This window comes from Camelus dromedarius, chromosome 22 (genome assembly GCF_036321535.1).
Source record: "Camelus dromedarius isolate mCamDro1 chromosome 22, mCamDro1.pat, whole genome shotgun sequence".
In the NCBI taxonomy this organism is placed as follows: domain Eukaryota; kingdom Metazoa; phylum Chordata; class Mammalia; order Artiodactyla; family Camelidae; genus Camelus; species Camelus dromedarius.
The window spans coordinates 18,433,988-18,452,571 of record NC_087457.1 but is presented as its reverse complement, the minus strand read 5'-3'; the positions used below and the strand labels follow the sequence as shown (position 1 = coordinate 18,452,571).

Below are 18,584 nucleotides of genomic sequence, written 5' to 3'. Positions count from 1 at the left end.
AGAGTACATTCCAGCAAAATGACATATATTAAACCCATTACAATGGCTGCTCTTGGGGGTGAGGAATAGGAGTGGGAAGTGGGGCTAAAAGGCAACAAATACTTCAGACAGGAGAGGGGACGTCTGAGGGCCCAGTGATGACAATGTGACGTGAACCGAGAAATGTAATGGACGTGACCCTTTGTACTTGAGTATCAGCCCTCTTCCCCACGAAAGAGTAAAAGCCAGGACAAGAGAAAAGTAGATCAGGTTAACATAAGACCTGGAAGGGCAAGGAAGGTGTGATTGAGTGTCTCCTCCCTCACATTCAGAAATCATTTATTTGGTCCTAGAATCAAGGGACTTTAATATAAACACAGGTTCATGGGGGAATGAGGTTGGCTCCATCAGGTATTTAAGTTTTGCCAGAGGATAAAGGTTTGTGGCCCCATCATCCGTACACTAAAGGAGAAGCAGTTTCAGAACATGTAAACTAGAAAGGACAGTCAGAATTACGTTACAGAAAAGAAAGCCAACGTTCAGAGTGGTTGAAGGACTAAACAAAGCTGGTTTGGACCAGATCCCGAATGACAACCCAGTTCTCTCCCTACAGGCCCTCACCGCTTCCCCGGGCTCATGTGCCTCAGCTGGTCTCTGGACAGGTCCTGTACAGTGATATTTCCCTGTTTCTCTTATTGAACTTGGGGTGGATTTGCATGACCAGTTTTTCCACTCTTCATTACCTTGACTCGAAAGAGTCTTTTACAAAATACATTAATTATTTCCCCTAGTTTTATTGAGATATAATTGACATATAGCACTGTATAAGTTTAAGATGTGCAGCATAATAATTTGACTTACATACATCATGAAATGATTATCACAATAAGTGAACAACAAGAGAACATTTTGCTTTGTGTGTATGTATTTTTAAACTTCTGTAAATGGTATTAAGTTGTATATGTTTATTTTGTTGGTAAAGCTGGCAAGAGAATCCCCTACCCCAAGCCCCAAGCCCCTTCCTCTCCATCACAGAGGATGTCTCCAAGCAGAGGAGATCTGCTAACACTACACTCTCCCCAATGTGAAAGAGCACGTATTATTTCTCCTTTCAACAAATGAACATCATCATCTCATATAGATACAACATTAAAGAAATAGAAAAATATTTCCTTGTGTTGAGAACTCTTAGGATTTACTCTTTTAACAACTTTCATATATAACATAGAGCAGTGTTAATTACATTTATCATGTTGCACATTACATCCCTAGCACTTATCTATCTTATAACTGGAAGTTTGACCACCTCCATCTAGTCCCCCCACCCCCTGCCAAGAAAAGCCTTGACTTTGGAAGGTGCTCAATCAATGTTGATGACTATGATCATCAATACTAAGGAAAATGGTTGTCAACTCTTCAAACACTTCCGTAAGGAAATGAGCTGACCACTACTTGTTCTGGATTGTTGTGGGTTTTTTTTATTTTATTCTAGTTTCAGCTCTGCTGTTAATTAGCTGTACGAATGTGAATCAGTCATACTTACCTTGGCCTTAGTATCTTCATTTGTCTGACGACAGTGGGTGGTTTTATATTCTCCAAAGAACCTTGTAATTAAGGATTCTTCTGGGACGGGAGGACCAGCATTCCTCACCAGGGCAGGCATAGGAGAACTCATGCTCACAGGCATCCTCTACGTAGCTCATTTCACGGCTCAGTCTTACAGGACCTCTGTGTCATTTCATTAGCGAATGAGCAGTGAGGTGCTCACCAACAGCAACATGCCATGTAGAGACAGCCAGTCCTTGCCTTCCAGGCACTGGTACCTTATTGGCGAAAGAATAGCAACAGACAGAAGCACACTGAGTGCCAGTCCAGCAGGGAGTCCAAGTGCTGTGCGTGCTCACACTACCTCAGACCCGGCTATGAGCGGCCACGGAAACCTCAGAGGAAGAGTGATTTACGCTGGGCTTTGAAGGGAGGTAGGCTTCTGATAGCAAAGGCAATGAAGTGCAACAATACAGGTGGAAACCACAGACCAAAGACACAGTCAAGGGGGCTCAACCTTGCTGGGGCATCTGCAAGGAGCTGTCTAACTAGAGCAGAAGATGATAGTGTTCAGATCTCAGCTTCTGGATGAGTGAGGGAGGTGACCAGGGTTAACTAGGGAGGTGACCGGCGGAAGGCTTTATTTACAGCAAATGTTAGTCTGCAGGCATTTGAGTGTGCATCTGAGATTGAAAATATGAGACTGTGAATTAACAAAGGTGTTTGGATTTGGAGCCAAAAGCCGAGTGTGACTGTGAAAGGAAAATCCACACTGGCTGGGCACTTCCTGGGGGTACTCTGTAGCTACCTGACCATTAGAATGTGGACATGAACTCTCTGGGAGTTAAAACAAAGACAGAATGAGGACATCCAACCTACTGAGAGATAACACAAAACTGAGAATAACAGATGAGTATTTAAGAATTATGAGGCAAGTGGAGATCGCTGCAAGTCAGAATGATTTTAAAAGGCAGCTTAAAATGAAACTTTTCTTAACAAGAGATAGTGAGTCTATGAGAAGATAATGCTACTAAGAGCTTTTACTGCCCATACTGAAAGCATATGTGTAATGTCTGAACAATTATATTTTGCATCTCAATAAATTCATGTGGCTACTAGAGTCAATAAATAAATAAATCTACTGTTTCAGATACATCAGAGGGTCCCCCTGGAACTTGGAATAATTTCCTTCCCTATGGTTATTTTTATACATGTATAGACAGGTAGGTGGATAGATAACAGATATAATTGGATAGGGGCCAAAAAGAGAAAAGGTGATTGACCTTGCATGCCTGGCTAAGAAATTGAGGCTTTCTCTTTGGACAATACAGAAACCACTGGTGTGCTGTTTGGATGAGGATTTTATACACTGAGCTTCTGTCTGGTTTTTGGAAGCTAAGGGTGAATTATCAACCATGAAATAGGAAGCATGTAGCTGCTGAGAGCCCTCTGGGACGCCGACTGGACCTGTTCTCAGAACTGCCATCAGCTTTGCTCCGGGAGCAGGATTGCTGAGCCCAGGGCAAGGCACACAGGGACAGAAGGGCTTAGCTGCAGCCTCCTCTAAGGGCTGTCTGTGACATCAGTGTGGCAGTGCTGGGACAGAATGGAGCTTTGGGCTTCCTTCCCTGGCCTCACGGGTCCTTCCTCCTGTGGGTTCCTCTGCTTCTAGCAAAAGGAAAGAAGACAAATTTTTGGAAGGAATAAAAACTGAACCTAGGTTGTTGTTTCAGCAACATGCCTAAAAATAACTAGCACTTATATGACACTCAGTGGAAGCAAGAAAGTTAGATTTCTTTTTAAATATGAGAAATTTAAAATTTTTTTAAATTTATTTTTTAATGTTATAATTGGGCTTATATAACCTTCTCCTCTCACAAATTTCATTTTTCAAAATAAAATACTAGAATCATTACAGTGAATATATAAACAGAAAGATACAAACACATACTTGAACCTACAACTGTCTAACTTTCTGATTCATTTCTCCCTTTCTAAAATTGGGTTAATGTGATTGTTTCTTTAAAAAATGTATTTTTTAATAGCTTTTTAAAATTGAGGTATAGTTGATTTATAATATATAAGTTTCAGGTGTAAATATAATGATTCACAATTTTTAAAGGTTATGCTCCATTTACAGTTATTAGAAAATACTGGCTATATTCCTTGTGCTGTACAATATATCCTTGTAGCTTATTTCTTTTACACATAATAGCTTGTACCTCTTAAACCCCTACCGTTGCCCCTCCCCCTTCCCTCTCCACACTGGTAACAACCAGTTTGTTCTGTTTCTGTTTTGTTATATTATATTCACTAGTTTATTTTTTAGATTCCACATACAAGTGATATCATACAGTATTTTTCTTTCTCTGTCTGACTTATTTCACTAAGCATAATACACTCCAAGTAGGATGGTTAGATTATTACTAGGATTTAGGAATAATTGCCCATCTCTTTGTTGGACATGCCTTCTATTCAGCAAGTAGCTACTTTTTACTTCTGTAGAAGGGAAATGGTAGGAGACAAACAGGATCACTCGGGTTAGTTGAATTTTCTAAATACCTATACTGTTCTGGAGACTGTTACCCCAGTGACAATGGGAACCTCTGATATTTGTGATGCATTAAGCAGTTCACATCATGGTTTCAAATGTATTATGTCTTTAAAATCTCACAATACTGCTTTGTGACCATCAGGGCTCTCCCCGCCCTCACCCCCCCCCCCACCCGGCCCCCCATTTAAAGATAAGAAAACTGAAGCTCAAAGAGTTTATATGAGTTGCCTGGGAACTCAAGGCCAGTGAGCTACAGAGCTGTGATTCAAATTCAAACCTTCTGACCCCTAGTCCAGTATTCTTTACTTTCTGCCACACAAAAAAGCAGCCTTGATTTTGATTCTGCATTAGTAATGATCTTTTCTAGTAGCTTATTCTGCTCCTCGGGTCTTGAGATGCTGCTGACCTCCAACAGAACATGCTGTCAAAGGCCGAGCCGTGACCCAGCTCCCCTGGACAAAGGTTATGGTCAAGGAGCACACCGCCCGCTCACACACTCTTATTTGCACAGAGAGGATTGGATTACAGGGTCATCTTTGTTCCAATCCACGCTTCCTCTTTCATTTGCATACAGAGAAAACTGTATTTGGGATCTGCAAAATCCAGCTGAGCATTTCCTTGTTTCATCACCGGTGTTTCTTTTTTAACCCGTTGCTGTTCTTTAAAACTCAAGTATAGGAGTGGAGCTGTGAATGAGTTTGAAAAATGTTGAGGGTGTAGATGGGTCCAGGCTGCATGCTTGCAGTCGGGGAAGGTAGCCTAGTGATGCACTTTATGAGCTCCTTTGTTTATTGAAGAGGAAACAGAGCTGTTCCCAGGAGAGAGAAAGACAGGTTGATTTTCACTTGAAGGTAGGACCCTGAGGTTGTAGGGGTTTTGTTGTTTTTTTTTTTTTGTTGTTGTTGTTGTTTTTACTTTTTATTTTGAAACAGAGATTTATAGGCAGTTGCAAAGATAGTACAGAATGGTCCCATGTACCCTTCAAGAGTTCACCCCAATAATTACATGTTGCATAAATATACTATCAAAACCAAGAAATTGACATCGGGACAGTGTATGTGTGTTAATCTTTCCAGCACATGCACAGACTATGCTGCCATCACCAAAATCAAGGTGCAGAACCACTCCTTCAACCACAAAGATCTCCCTTGCACTAGCTCTTTATAGGCACACCAACCTACCTTCCCCTCAACCTTCCCAAACCTCTGGCAACCACTAATGTGTTTTCCATCACTATAATTCTGAAATTTTGAGAATGTTATATAAATGGAACCATACAGTATATGACCTTTTGAGAAGGGCTTTTTTCCCACTCAGCTTAATGTCCTTGAAATCCACCCATGCTGTGATCCATAGTTCATTCCTTTTTATTGCTGATATAGTATTCCATGGTATGGCTGGTCCACAGTTTGTTTAATCATTGACATATTGCAAGACACGTTGATTGTCCTGTTTTGGGGGCTATTACAAACAAAGCTGGTATGAACAGTCATGTACACATTTTTGTGTGTATGTGAGTTTTCATCTTTCTGAGATAAACACCCAAGAGTGTGGCTGCTCAGTCATATGGTAAGTGTATGTTTAATTTTTAAAGAAACTACCAAATTATTTTCCAGAGTGTCTGTAATATTTTATATTCCTACCAGCAATGTATGATGGACCTTGAGATACTGATCTTCACATCTTGCCCCTGTTCTTAGCCCAGTGCCTACAAAGGTGCTACCTGTAGAAGGCACTCAGTACACTGTTGTCTGTGTAAAGGACTAAGGACCCCAGAAACCTGCTGGCTCCTACCCTGCATTCTGGATTCCATTGCTATCCAAGGTTTAGGACTTTAAGTAGCTTTGAATAATCCCTCCAGTTTTTGAATTTAGATATGCCCAATCCAAATTAAGCCATTAAAAGGGGTCTCCTCTGAACCAGCTCCAGGGGAGGTGGACAAAAAGTTATATTTAGCAGCAGAGCTATTAATAGCTTTATTTTCTGCCCAGTCTTTTCTGCTCAAAGAAAAAGAAGATGTCCAATATTTTTAATCCCATGCCCCCTCTTTAGCATTTGGGCACCTTGTACCTCACTCGACTGCGAAATAGTTATGATGGTCTTGCAGACGTGGTCATGCTCAACGGAGCTGTGTGGTGTGGACCAAGGACATTAGAGTGCAAGAAGTCAGGAAGACGAGATCCTCCATTCTCCCAGTCCACAGTCCCCCATTACCCCCCAAAGAGAGATGCTCAGAGCTACCCTGTGAGTTTTCTGGAATCCTGACTCCTCCATTGAGAATACCTCTGGACTAGTACTTCCCAAAGTATCATCTGCAGTGTAACTTGATCTGTCAAAGCTTTGGTTTTCTCATCTGTGAAACATGGATAATGGGAACAGTAAGTTGTTTGTGGAGTAAATGAAATAACACGTGTGGAAAGAATCTGCCCAGGGCTGGGCTCCCAGCAAGTACTGGTTCCTCGTACCAGTCCCCTGTTTTTCTTCTCAATGGCTAGACAAATACGAGTTCTTGTAACATCTTTCCATCCTCTTTTCTACCTATGTGGCTCCTTTGCTTCAAAATCCTGTTCAAGTCTCATCTTTTCTGTGAATCTTCTCTCAAATGACCTCCTTGCCTTGTGAACTTTCAGGATTTTTTTAGAGCTGAGTGGTCCTGGATGAGCTTACACTCATCCAGGCATGTGGGGCTCCAAGGTGTCCTTAGGTGAGCTGCTTTGCATGGAAGTAGAGCCCAGAAGGGGTTCCTTGAGGAGAAAGTTTTAGGTGCTAAGACACCTACGGGACAGAGGGAAGAGATGGCGACAATGAAAGAGTGTCCAGCCCAATTCCTTTGGTCAGAAAGGGTCAGGCCACCCATTTCTGTATTTCAGCAGGGACCTCCTGGCTCTAGGATAGTGAGGGCTGGAGTCATGCAGCTCTTACGTGCAGCACCGGGAGGACGGGCAGATGTGGAGACATGGGAAGACAAGTCCTGGGCAGCGAGGGCAGCCTTTCCCCGGTGGAGACCAGGTGGACGCCCACCTGAGCCCAGTGGGAGAAGAACAAGCCCGGAACTGTTCACAGACATCAAAGACATTCCCACAGGGCTCTGAGAAACGGGGAGGATTTTGAAAGGATTTTACATAGACAAAAGGGACGATGAGACAGCAGAATTTATGACCTCATTCACACTTACCAGCTGATTATGCTTCGAAATAATGCAAACCACCCCACTGTGTAGCATCAACTTAACGGGAGTGGAGTGAATCCTGCACAGGTTTGTGGGTGCTCCCTGTTGTATCCGGATTGTCCCCTGTACCAACTGCCTTCTGGAGTTTGAGATGCAAAGAAAGGGGGGGGAGAAGAGAACAATTTATTATTTGTTAGGACTTCATCTGTACCAACAGATCTTGTTCTGCAATTCTGTTTCCCAAACCCATCCACAGCTTACATCATTTTTTCTCTCCTTTCTGTGCTATTTAATGATAAAGAGATTTCTGCAGAAATGGGTCGATGTAGAATTGTGCTGAGAAACACTCAATAACTTAATGGTTATTAAGAATAACCAATAGAATGCTCAATTCACTTCTGGAGTTAAGCTACAGAACTTGCAGGTTGTCCAGCTGCCTCCCTGAGGTCTTTGCTGACCAAGAAGTCAGCTGTGATGTCTCACTGAGCCTTCGGACTGGCGTCTGTCATCCCACAGCCTATGCTGGTGGCTCGTGGGTGGGCCACAGAGAATGGACAGGGTCTCCTCCGTGGTGGCAGGATGTGCAGAGTGTTCCCAGGATGGACGGCTGCCTGACAAGTGTCCACCTCCAGTTTCAAAGCAAATGGCGGGCAGCGCCCTTCCTAAGCACAGCGGGTGCTGCCCTGTCCTTCTCTCTCCAGAGATAATTACAGAGTATTTCCCATACCTTACAGCCAGCCTAATTCACTCAGCTCCACATCTTTTAAATGCAAATGACAGGGAGGATGCTGGGGTCCTGGGGGCAGTGCTCAATGCTGGTAGTGTTGTCACCTTCTGTCGTCCAGGTGCATGGCTGGATTTCATTTCATGCCTCACGATCTTGGCACACCAAGAGCCTTAAGTGTGGTCCAGTGGGTTGAGCCAGCTTCCTGCTTGTGTCAATGCCGTGCTGGCAGGACGCTTCCGGTGCCCAAGAGGCAGTCAGTGCTCCCCTGGCTGAGGCTTGAGATGCCCTTTTGTTCCTCACCACTTGGCCCTGGAAACAGCTGTCTTCTGACAGGCTTATCAGGCACAGGATGTTCTCAGCACTCCAGAGCTTTTGCCAGAGAAATAACAGTGGCCGGTTCTTTCCCTAAAGTCGCTCTCACTCAAGGAGTGCCTGGGGGATCTCCCAGGGGGCAGCTGATAAATATCTGTGGAATGAACTGGTTTAGTGGAGCAGCTTCTGGATCACTTACTTGCGTTCTCGATGTGGTGGTAGGTTCGGTTGAACGTGAACTACAAAGCCTAGACACCTTTATTTATACGTTTTCTTTATACGCAGCCGATGACTGTTTAGAAGGTTGGAGGAGATGCAGCCCTATGGCAGAGCGCTGCAGGGCGGGGGGCAGACAGCATTTCTTTTCAAGAGTTTCCACGTGCCAGGCACTGAACAAGGCAACTTATATGCATTATTTGACTTCATCTGGACTGCAGCCACCTGAGGAAGAAATATGGCCCTGCTTTAGTGATAAGGAAACTGAGGCTCAGAGAGGGGGAGTCATCTGCTCGCAGTCACACAGCTTGTAAGGGGAGAGGCTGAGTTAGGAGTTCTGTCCATCAAGGTTTCTCCTGTTGCTGTCGTCCTGCAGCTGGGTGGCTGCTGGGCTTGGGGTGACGTTGGGATGGGCCAGGCCCTTCTGGGCTTCCTTCCTCTTCAGAGAAAAAGTCAAGACACAATAAGCAGAATGCTTTAGGCTGGTGTAGCACTTGAATACTTACAAAGAATGATTTTATCTCCAGAATTTCCTTGCGTCTCACGGTAACTTGTGAGTGATTAGCCAAGTATCACCAATGAGAAGCTAAGATACGATAAGACACAGAGTTTGGTCTAGAACTCAGGGCTTCTGACTGTGCATCTACAGCTCTTTTCACTGGGTTCCAGAGGAAACGGAGCACTTTTATTAAGCATTGTGGAAAAAAAGTTCAACACAGTGTTAATTTCAAATACACAATTCTAGGCTGAAAGCTCCTTAAGTCAGGAACTAAATGGGATTTACATTTGTGTCCCCGGAAACTCATTGCAGGTGATCAATACGTGCCACAGGAATCAATGTCACTGGACATCGTGAATCATCCATCTATAAAGCAGCAAGCCTCACAGTCCTGGCTGCAGAGTCGTTCCTTAACTGTGTAAGTGTCATCCTTATTTTTAGTGCAGCAACTACTAACTAGAACAGCGGCTTAGAAATGTTTTAGTGGTAGAACTCTTTTTTTCAAAGGCAATCTTCAGCAGAATCTTGACATGATAAGTGGCTTTTAACAAACGGTATACTAGGCAATTTGTATCTTCAGCATCTGATGGAAAATATTTTGTGAGAAACTCCTGCCAACTGTCTATAACAAGGTGCACAGTCTGAAGATCACCCAGTGAATGAACCAGATTGACCTGAGCACTATTCATTTCGTCACATGGTCAAACGTTAAAGTGCTATGTGGGGAGAAGGCAGAAGGAAAAGAAGAGATGAGGGCAGAATGGTGGGTGTCTGCACTCAAGGTAATCCATAGCCTCAAGGACACAGGCTAGATTACACAGCCTAGAAGACACAGGCTTGAGGATGCAGACTTGAGGACATAGGTTCAAGGACACTGTGCTTTAAAGTGGATGTTTATTGGAAAACACATTAAAAAAATGGAAAAGCACCCAAAACTATTCCAGTGTTTTATTTGCAGCCCAAAATTCTCACAGCAAACACAGCAATCAAGGAAGTCCCAGCACTTTGACCTTGTGCCAGGTTATCAGCCCATGAGCCCATGCATGGAGTCAACCACTGTCACAAAAGACATCAGTACTTCTTGAATTGCCTTAGTTGTTGCCATCTGAATGGTGCATCCACCTGTGTGGAGCACCAGTGGCATCTGCCTTGATGTGAATGGCACAGAATTTCATTTTGCTCATTCCCTGTTATGAGGTTGGCTTCACTTTGTCGCTAGTGTGGCAGCCTCTTCTAGTCCTGCCCAAAGCAATAGGAATAACTCTGTCAAAGGTGAGATGGGTTTCTGATTTCTATCTCTAGATTGTGAAAGGAGAGTTGGCATTAAAGAACCTGAAGTCCCTCCTCTAAACGTGTGTTAAATGCACTGCAAGGTGAGGCATGACTTCACTGTCTAAATTATGGGGCAACAGACTTAAACAACAGAACTGGGGGGAGGATGGTGGGAGAAGGGTTGCAAATTGATTGTACAGTTCAGAGTTAACTGCTCTCTTATCTTTTCTGTGGCCCATTTCCTTCCTGGAAAGACTCCTCTGGTTGAGCAGTCTTTGCTTCTGTCCCCCTTCCTGACTGTGGGCTGTGCTGCTCCAGGGGAACTGTACTGATCCCTGAATAAATCACGAAGTTGGCATGTGTGTCTTGCCCCAGAACCCTTGAATACTTGGGGTCCTGTGACCCTCCAAGTCTCCTGGGAAGGAGCAGCTTTAAACGGAACCCAAATGGAACCCCATCTTTGGAGAGCCACACTGTGGCACCATCTAAGTCTTAACTCTAAAAAGACCAGACACTTCTGGGGCAATTTCCCACTTTGGTTGGAAGTTAGAAAAACCCAGGGGGAAAAGAGAAAATTTCCAGCCTCTAAAGTCACACTATGCAATTATGACCTTATTTACTTGGGCTTCTACTTGTGAAATCACTTGAGTTCAGGTCAACAAGCATTTTTTTTTTTTAGCCCTAATATGTGCCGGACATTAGGCAGAGAGCTAAGTATATAAAGATAAGAAATATCCATCTCTCAGCTTTTCAGGGAAAGAGAACAGATTCGTAACTAAAGAAATCATTGTACAATTAATGTTTAATCAGTGTCATTATGAGAGATGAAAATCAGAGGACTGTTTCGTCCTGGGGTATCTAAGCAGGTATCACAGAGTCAGTGGCATTTAAGAGATAAATAGGATTTTCTTAAGTAAACAATGGGAGAGGCTGTCATTTAAACAAAGGCAGTAACAAAACATAAAGTATTTATGCTCAAGGAGTTTGCAGTATATAGTAGGACATAACACGTGAGTGCACACACATGCACACACACAGATATTTATTACTCTAAAAAGGAGAAGATGACCTTCAGCCAGGGTAAGCTTTTACAGGGGACAGCACTCCGGATGGGGGGATGTAATGTCTGCCGTCCAAAGTGGGAGGAGGACAAGCCAAGTGATGCACTGGTACAATGGAGGCAGAATATGATCTGTCCATCAAGAGAAGTGACTGAGACTATGAGAGCACAGGTGTGAGGTAGGGGTTAGTGGTTTAAAGAAGAAGCTCCCTTTAGCCAGGACACTGAAGATAAGTAACACTTCAAAAATCAGAGAAGGGGGAAGAACATTTACTCTTCCTCTTCATCCTCTTGGAGCCTGTCCCTTCTATTCAAAGGGACACGGATCTGCTTGTCTCCTTACCATAAATAAGAAAGACTATGCTAAATGCATAGGAGAGTCACACCGGGGACTGTGTCCCCCGAGCTCCCTCCTCCCAAATTACAGAGTCCTGCCCCCACCCCCAGCCTGTCTTGGCTCCTGCTGGTTGCCTGGGTGGGGCATGTTAGAAAAGAATCTCCTCTAAGATGGCCAGAAGACACAGAACTCCAAACCATAAGCAAGGACTCTGGTGTAAAATTGATGAACAGTGCTATCTGTGCTCATACCAATGCAGATTCCTAAGAGAAGGACTACTTATTGGAAACATAAAGTAACAGTATAGGAAAACTCAGGCACAAACCCTTGGAGTTTGTGGATTGGGATCAGCCCTGAATTAGCCACCATCAAATGTGTATTGTGCATGATGAGTATTCAGAGAACCACCTTCTCTTCAGGAGCTTATGAGCTGGTTCAAAGATAAAGCTGTAAATACATGAATAAGTAAATAGCAGTACGAGTATAAACTGATGCTACAGACTGAATGTTTTATAGACTGAAAGTTCGTGTCCCTTCCACCCCCCAAATTCATATGTTGAAACCTGTTCCTCCAATGTGATGGTATTTGGAGGTAATTAGGTCATGAGAGTGGAGCCCTAAGAAATGGGATTAGTGCCCTTATAAAGGAGACCCCATGGGAGCTCCCTTGCCTCCTTACGCCTCCTAAGGACACAATGAGAAGACGGCTGTCTCAGAAACAGGAAGCGGGCCTCCACCAGACACCAAATCTGCCGGCGCCTTAATCTTGGACTTCACAGCCATCAGACCTGAGACATAGGCTTCTGTGGTTTATCAGCCACTCAGCCTATAATATTTTGTCACAGCGGCCCAAACATAGTAAGACAGCTGAGATCCCACAAGACCATACATGATTAAGTATCATGTGAGCAGTGCACTCCCCTCTGAAATGGAAGAATAACGTAGTCGGATTAGATGATTTCCTTAGACTTTGTTTTTAGATGCATTATTATTCGAATCTGATAATAAGCGCTTTGAGCTCAGAGTTTTATCAGCCAAACAGGTTTTCCTCTCTTCCTCTGATTGCATTTACATCAGAAAATAATTCAAAAGAGCAACAGTTACGTGGAATTAAAGATTGCTTGTCTGCAATAACAGCTGTGTTATATTGCCTGCATCTTATATGCAGGACACAGTATGTCAAAAATATTGATCAAGGTGGGAGGACATAGCTCAGTGGGAGAGCACGTGCTTAGCATGCATGAGGTCCTGGGTCTAATCCCCTGCAACTACATTAAAAAATAAGTAAATAAATAAACCTAATTACCTCTCCCCACCAAAAAAAAATTTTTTAAATATTGATTAGTGAATTTACAGAGTATACTGAGGTTTCTTTACTTACAAACAGGTTAGGTTTATAAGGTCATTCTTTTTTTAGAATCTTATTTTATTACGGTAAGAACACAACAAAATTTTAAGCGTATAATATAGGACTACTGACAGTAAGCACAGCGTTGCACAGCAGGTCTCTAGAATTTATTCATCTGGCTTAACTGAAACTTTATGCCCATTGATTAGCAACTTCCCATTTCCCCCTCCCCCGCAGCCCCTGAAAACCACCATTTCACTTTCATTTTCAGGTTGTTCCTAGATCTAGTTGTTTGCAAATTCAAAGTGTCTCCAAACCAACAACATTTGACATTTTCTCACCACTCTCATCATTCTTATTTCTTTATTTGTTTCATTAGAAATTCTGCCTCTTCTTACTAGGACCTTCAACGCTCAATATTTTTGACTACATCAGATACCATTTGCAAAATTCCTAAAAAAAACCCAATAAGCCTTCCACTTTCCACTGAGAGGTCAAGTGGGGACTTGGTCTTGGAGTAACACTTGGCTTCTCCAAATGTCTGTGACTTCACATACAAGGCTTAAGGGGGAAACAGGGAGATCCAGCACTCAGAGTCACTTGTGGGTGTTAAGAATGGTCCCTGAGCTCAGGAATTAAGACCTTGCCTCCCTAGGCCTTCTATTCCCCCATCGTGGGGCTCGAGAGGAGGCCTGAAGTATCCACCTCTCCCTACCTTTCAATACTTACAGCTTTACCACCAATATATGTCTTCAGTCCAGGAGGACTAATCTCAGTTCACCCCCTGTCCTAAGTTATCCTAAGAAGACTCAGCCTCCCAGGTCACCCCCATCTCCCCTCTAATCCCTATAGTTCTGTGTACCCACTATTCTGTCTCCCTCTCTTTCTTCTTCCTAATTCCCAAAACTTTTCTACCTCATCCATCATCAGCAAAATCTCACATGTCCTAATCTCTTCTCTTTGCCTGAATTTCCCCGGTCCTTCCACCACTCCATCTACCTCCTCCCACACCTGCACCATGTACCCTGCCTTCCCACCTGCCACAGACTCACTCTGCTCTCCTCTAAAGGCTATCTCTTTGTGAACTAGATCTTATTCCCCCTTGTTTTCTCAAGGTCATTGTTCTAGAACTTTCTACCTCTCTATTTTACATCATTACTTCTTTCTTAAAAAAAAAAAGTCTTATTTTAACCTGACTTCCTTCACCAGTGATTGCCCTGTTTTTTTGCTCCCCTTTGCAGGAGAATCCCTTGAAAGAACTGTGTACATTTACTGTATCCAAACTCCCCATTTCCATTTTCTCTTTAACTCTCTCTTGGTAGGCTTTCATGTCCAGTGTTCATCAGTAGGAGATATTGATAAAGTCACATCATTGTGCTAGTGGTCAATAATACTCCTTCACCTTAGCTGACTTATCAATGGCATTTGATACAGCTGGTCACTCCCTCCTCCAGGGAACAACCTCCTCAGTCAGCTTCCAGGACCACACGCTCTTGCTTCTCTTCCTGCATTGCTGGACGCTCCTCCTTCTCACCCTCCTGTCCTTTACAGGCTCCTCCTTTTCTTCCTGACACTGGCTCACTTCTTAATACTCTTTTCTATCCACACTTTCCTCCCTTGGTGATCTAATCAAGCATCCGAGCTTTAAATATCACCTACCTGTCAAGAACTCCCGATTTTTCAAGTCTATCCCAGACCTTGCTCCAAGACTCTAAACTCAAAAAACCAACTGTCTTCTTGTCACCTCCACTTGGAACTTTGTGGAGCATGTTCTCAACTTAAGTTCTTGATCCTTCTCTTCAAGCCAGCTTTGCTCCCCAATTTCAGTTGATAGCAGCCCCATTTTTCTGCTCAATTAGGCCAAAAAACTTCAAGTATTTACTCACATGTTGCCCTCCCATGAGGCCAACCCTGACAATGCTATTCAAAATGGTACACTATTACCCCCTTGTTCACCTCATCCTCCTTACTTATGCTATTTTGATTCCATAGCCCTTACCTCCTTTTAACACCCTATGTAATTGTATTATTATGTCAATTGCTTATTATGTCTCCTCACTCCCACCCTCACCTCTGCCTGAATTATAACCCCCAGGAGGGCAGGAATTTTTCTCTGGGCTGTTTGGATGTATCCCATGCATCTAGGATATTGTCTAGCCTGTAGTGCATGCCCAATGAATCTTTGCTGAATGACCAAAAATAAGCAAATTAAGTCACAGTGGCCTAAGCCAATAGCACAGAGAATGAAATAACCCTACATGAACACTGATGTCATGTGTTGGCAGCACACTGAGTGATGTGACGTTGCCACGTGTGACACTGTTCATTAAGAGTTTGAATGTTGATGTTTCTAAGTAGGGATGCTTCTGTGATTCCTTTAGATGAAGTTGAGTGAATTCAACCTCAAATTCAGTGTTAAGGGGGAGGGAGTAGCTTCCTGACCTTACATTCATGATATGTTGTTGTTGAGCCTTATAACACTCACAGGCATTTATGAGGCTATTACTGTATACTGCACATATGAGTAGGTGCTATGTTTTGGGTGATGGGTTTATGGCTCTACCACCAGCCCAGAGGCAAGCTAGTGTCCTTTTCCAGGTATAGAATCTGTGGATATTATGATCATTTCTGAGAAATGGGCTACAGATCTGGCTGAATTTTGTGAGCTGGTGAAGAAGGGACAGAGTGGAGCCAGCACCCCACCTCCTACCCACATCGTTTATGGTCTGCTTCCGGCTGCAGCTCTGAGCCAGTAACTGAACCTCTTCTGGTGGTCTGAGCAGGTGACCCCAAGCAAGTTGCTTAACCTGTATACCTCAGTCTCCTAATTAGTTAAAAGGGGGTAAAAATAATATAGCTAATTCAGTGGTGCGTTTTGAGAACTATTACACTTTCAAGCTGTCATCCAATGTACCATGAATAGAGACAACTACCAATATCTGAGCACCATAGATTGTTATATGTGGCCTGATTTCACAGATGCTAAAACGTGGGAAAATATGCATCTTACAATCAATGAAGTATGGTAATGGTTTAACTGAATGATGATACTGTTGTGGGCTGAATTGTGTCCCCCCCAAATTTATATGTTGAAATCTTAATCCTAATACTTCAGAATGTGACCGTATCTGAAGATAGGGTCTTTAAAGAGGTAATTAAGTAAAATTAGGTCATATGAGTGAACCCTAATCCGATATGAATGAGTTCTTTATAAGAAGAGGAGATTAGGGCACAGACATGCACACAGAGGGAAGACCATGAGAAGACACAGGGAGACAGTGGTCGTCTGCAAGCCAAGGAGAGAACCCTCCAAAGAAATAACCCTGCCAACACCTTGATCTTGAACTTCGAGCCTCCAGAATTGTGAGAAAATAAATTTCTGCTGTTTAAGCCAGCTAGTCCATGGTATTTTGTTATGGTAGCCCTAGAAAACACCTATAGATCACTCAATAAAGCTTTCTAAGATCCCAGGACAAGGAATGAAATATGAGACAGCCCTGTCTTAGCAGAAGACCTCCAGCCAAACCCCACCTGGTCCCTTGTATTTGATTAACCCAGTACCAGGTTAGACCTTCCCTTCCACTTGGGTATTTATTCAATGGAAGTAAACGTCTCAATTGTTCAACAGTTCACCTGGGATGACAGAGTTATATGTGAACTCACACCATTAGCACTTGACTTCTTGTTTAAAAATTCCACTTATGAGGGTATAAGAGGGAAAGTGTGAAGAACATTTGAGGATCCACACACTATTAGCAGGATTCTGACTAAAGTACATGGGCCATGCTCAGCTCAAACCATCTTTGGTAAAACTAGCAGTGGGTACTTGACATTAAAAGGGTTTATAACAGCAGACTGTCTAGATTAACTAGCTCTCCAAACAGGACTGTTGCCCTCCCCACCATTTTTTTTCCTAGAATGGTTTGACATTTGTGCATAATATGAAGAAAGATCATTAAGACGGCAATGTGGCTGCTAAGAGGCTTGAGCTCATGTTTGCTAACCTCCTGTATGGTGAAACACTGGCACCCAGACAAACCCTCATTCACATTAGAACAAAGCACTAGTTATGTGTGTTGAAATTCCTTAGAGAAAATGTCTTGCAGGCCATTGGGGGAGTGCATGAATGCTGGAAATACTTCACCCAGTGTTGCTCAATATCCTGGGAAGACAGTCTGCTGGCATCTGGACACTCACCCTGGAGAAAGGTTGCAGGACTCTGGGGCACGTGGGTCTGGTGAGGACAGCAGGAGTGTGGGTGGATGAGTGGGTGGAAACGGGGTTGGATGTTTTCTCTGTAATCGTCCCAGACTGGGCTGGAGCCAGCTCCAGACTGCCTGTTTTCTCAGTCCATTGAGGGTATCCAAAGTCAGGCTTATCACCAAGGCTGCCACCTTCCCTGCTCAGAACCAGATTTTCCTGTTTTCTGATTCTAAGTCCAAACTACTTGGGTTTCCTCAGCTTTGACTTGGAGAAGTAAGAGGTGGAGGAATGGAGGAAAGGTTCTTGATCAGCATCAAAGGTATGAAATGGTTAGGTGGGAGTCTATGTGTGTAGGATGGAAGCCAAATCAATTTTGGCTCTGGTTGTTTGGAGGTAACTCCAACAGATAGGGTTGAGTAAGTGACCAGAGGGTGCAGAGGGAGGCAGGTGTGGTAATGGGGTGAAGGGAGCAGGTGACCAACACTAGGAAAGCAAGGGGAATGGTGCTGAGCTAGAGCAGTGCTTCTCATGGTGGCCCTGGGACCTGCAGCCTCAGCACCACCTGGGATAAACATGCAGATTCTCAGCCCCACCCCAGACCTACTGAATCATGAACTTTGGGGGTGGAGCCCAGCCATCTGTGCTAGAGCAAGTCCTCCTGGCAATTCTGATGCAGGCTAAAATTTATTAGGGGTGCGGGGCTGACAACCCAAATCTTTTGGAGTGTATTTGGAGATGATCCAATCTATCATCCTTTGAATAGCTTGGTTGATTTACTACAGTGGATGAAGGAAATTTCTTCCTCCAATACTGCATAATGACTTTTTCAGAACTGGGAACTCAGTGATTTCTCATGAAGAAATGAAAGAGATTTTCTCCTTACTGGGTTTCAGCCATCCCTTCCAGAGGGCACGAAGGTGTGACTTTGGAAAATTAGCAATGAGTTGTGGCTGAGAGGGCCTTCCTTGCAGAACAGAAGAAATAAACACAGGCCTGCAGCAGGGATGTTATATCATCTGGTCACTATTACCCACGTGTGAGGCATGTGTTAATTGGAATTGTCCTCAAGTTCTCTGCTGCAAAAATATACAATCTGAAGTCAGTCTTCCCCAGAGGCTGTGTGTTTTTGAAGGAAATCTCTAGAGCTAGTTACTCCAGCAGAGAATTATATATAGATAGACCCCAGTACTGTCTCCATCCAAGGGAATTTATTTCTGGAGTACTGGAAAACACTTCAGTTAATAGCACTCTCCAGCTAATAAGGTCCCAAGCTATGCTTCTGATGCTGGCTGGTGTTATGAGGATCTGCTCTGCTGCATTTTCCATCAGCTCTGCCTCCCTCTCTGCTAGCTGTCTGTGAGGG

At 43.6% G+C, this 18,584-nt stretch overlaps 1 long non-coding RNA gene across 2 annotated transcripts in view; it reads right to left on the bottom strand.

Moving 5' to 3' along the window:
- Positions 1 to 18,584, bottom strand: part of LOC105095792 (uncharacterized) — a 249,117-nt gene that overhangs the window by 46,224 nt on the left and 184,309 nt on the right. For both annotated transcript variants that reach the window (XR_010377330.1, XR_837780.3), the window contains exons 7-8: positions 7,254 to 7,386; positions 1,523 to 1,802 (exon numbers count right to left, since the gene is read on the bottom strand). This is a non-coding gene — a long non-coding RNA (uncharacterized LOC105095792). The remainder of the gene's footprint in view (positions 1 to 1,522; positions 1,803 to 7,253; positions 7,387 to 18,584) is intronic.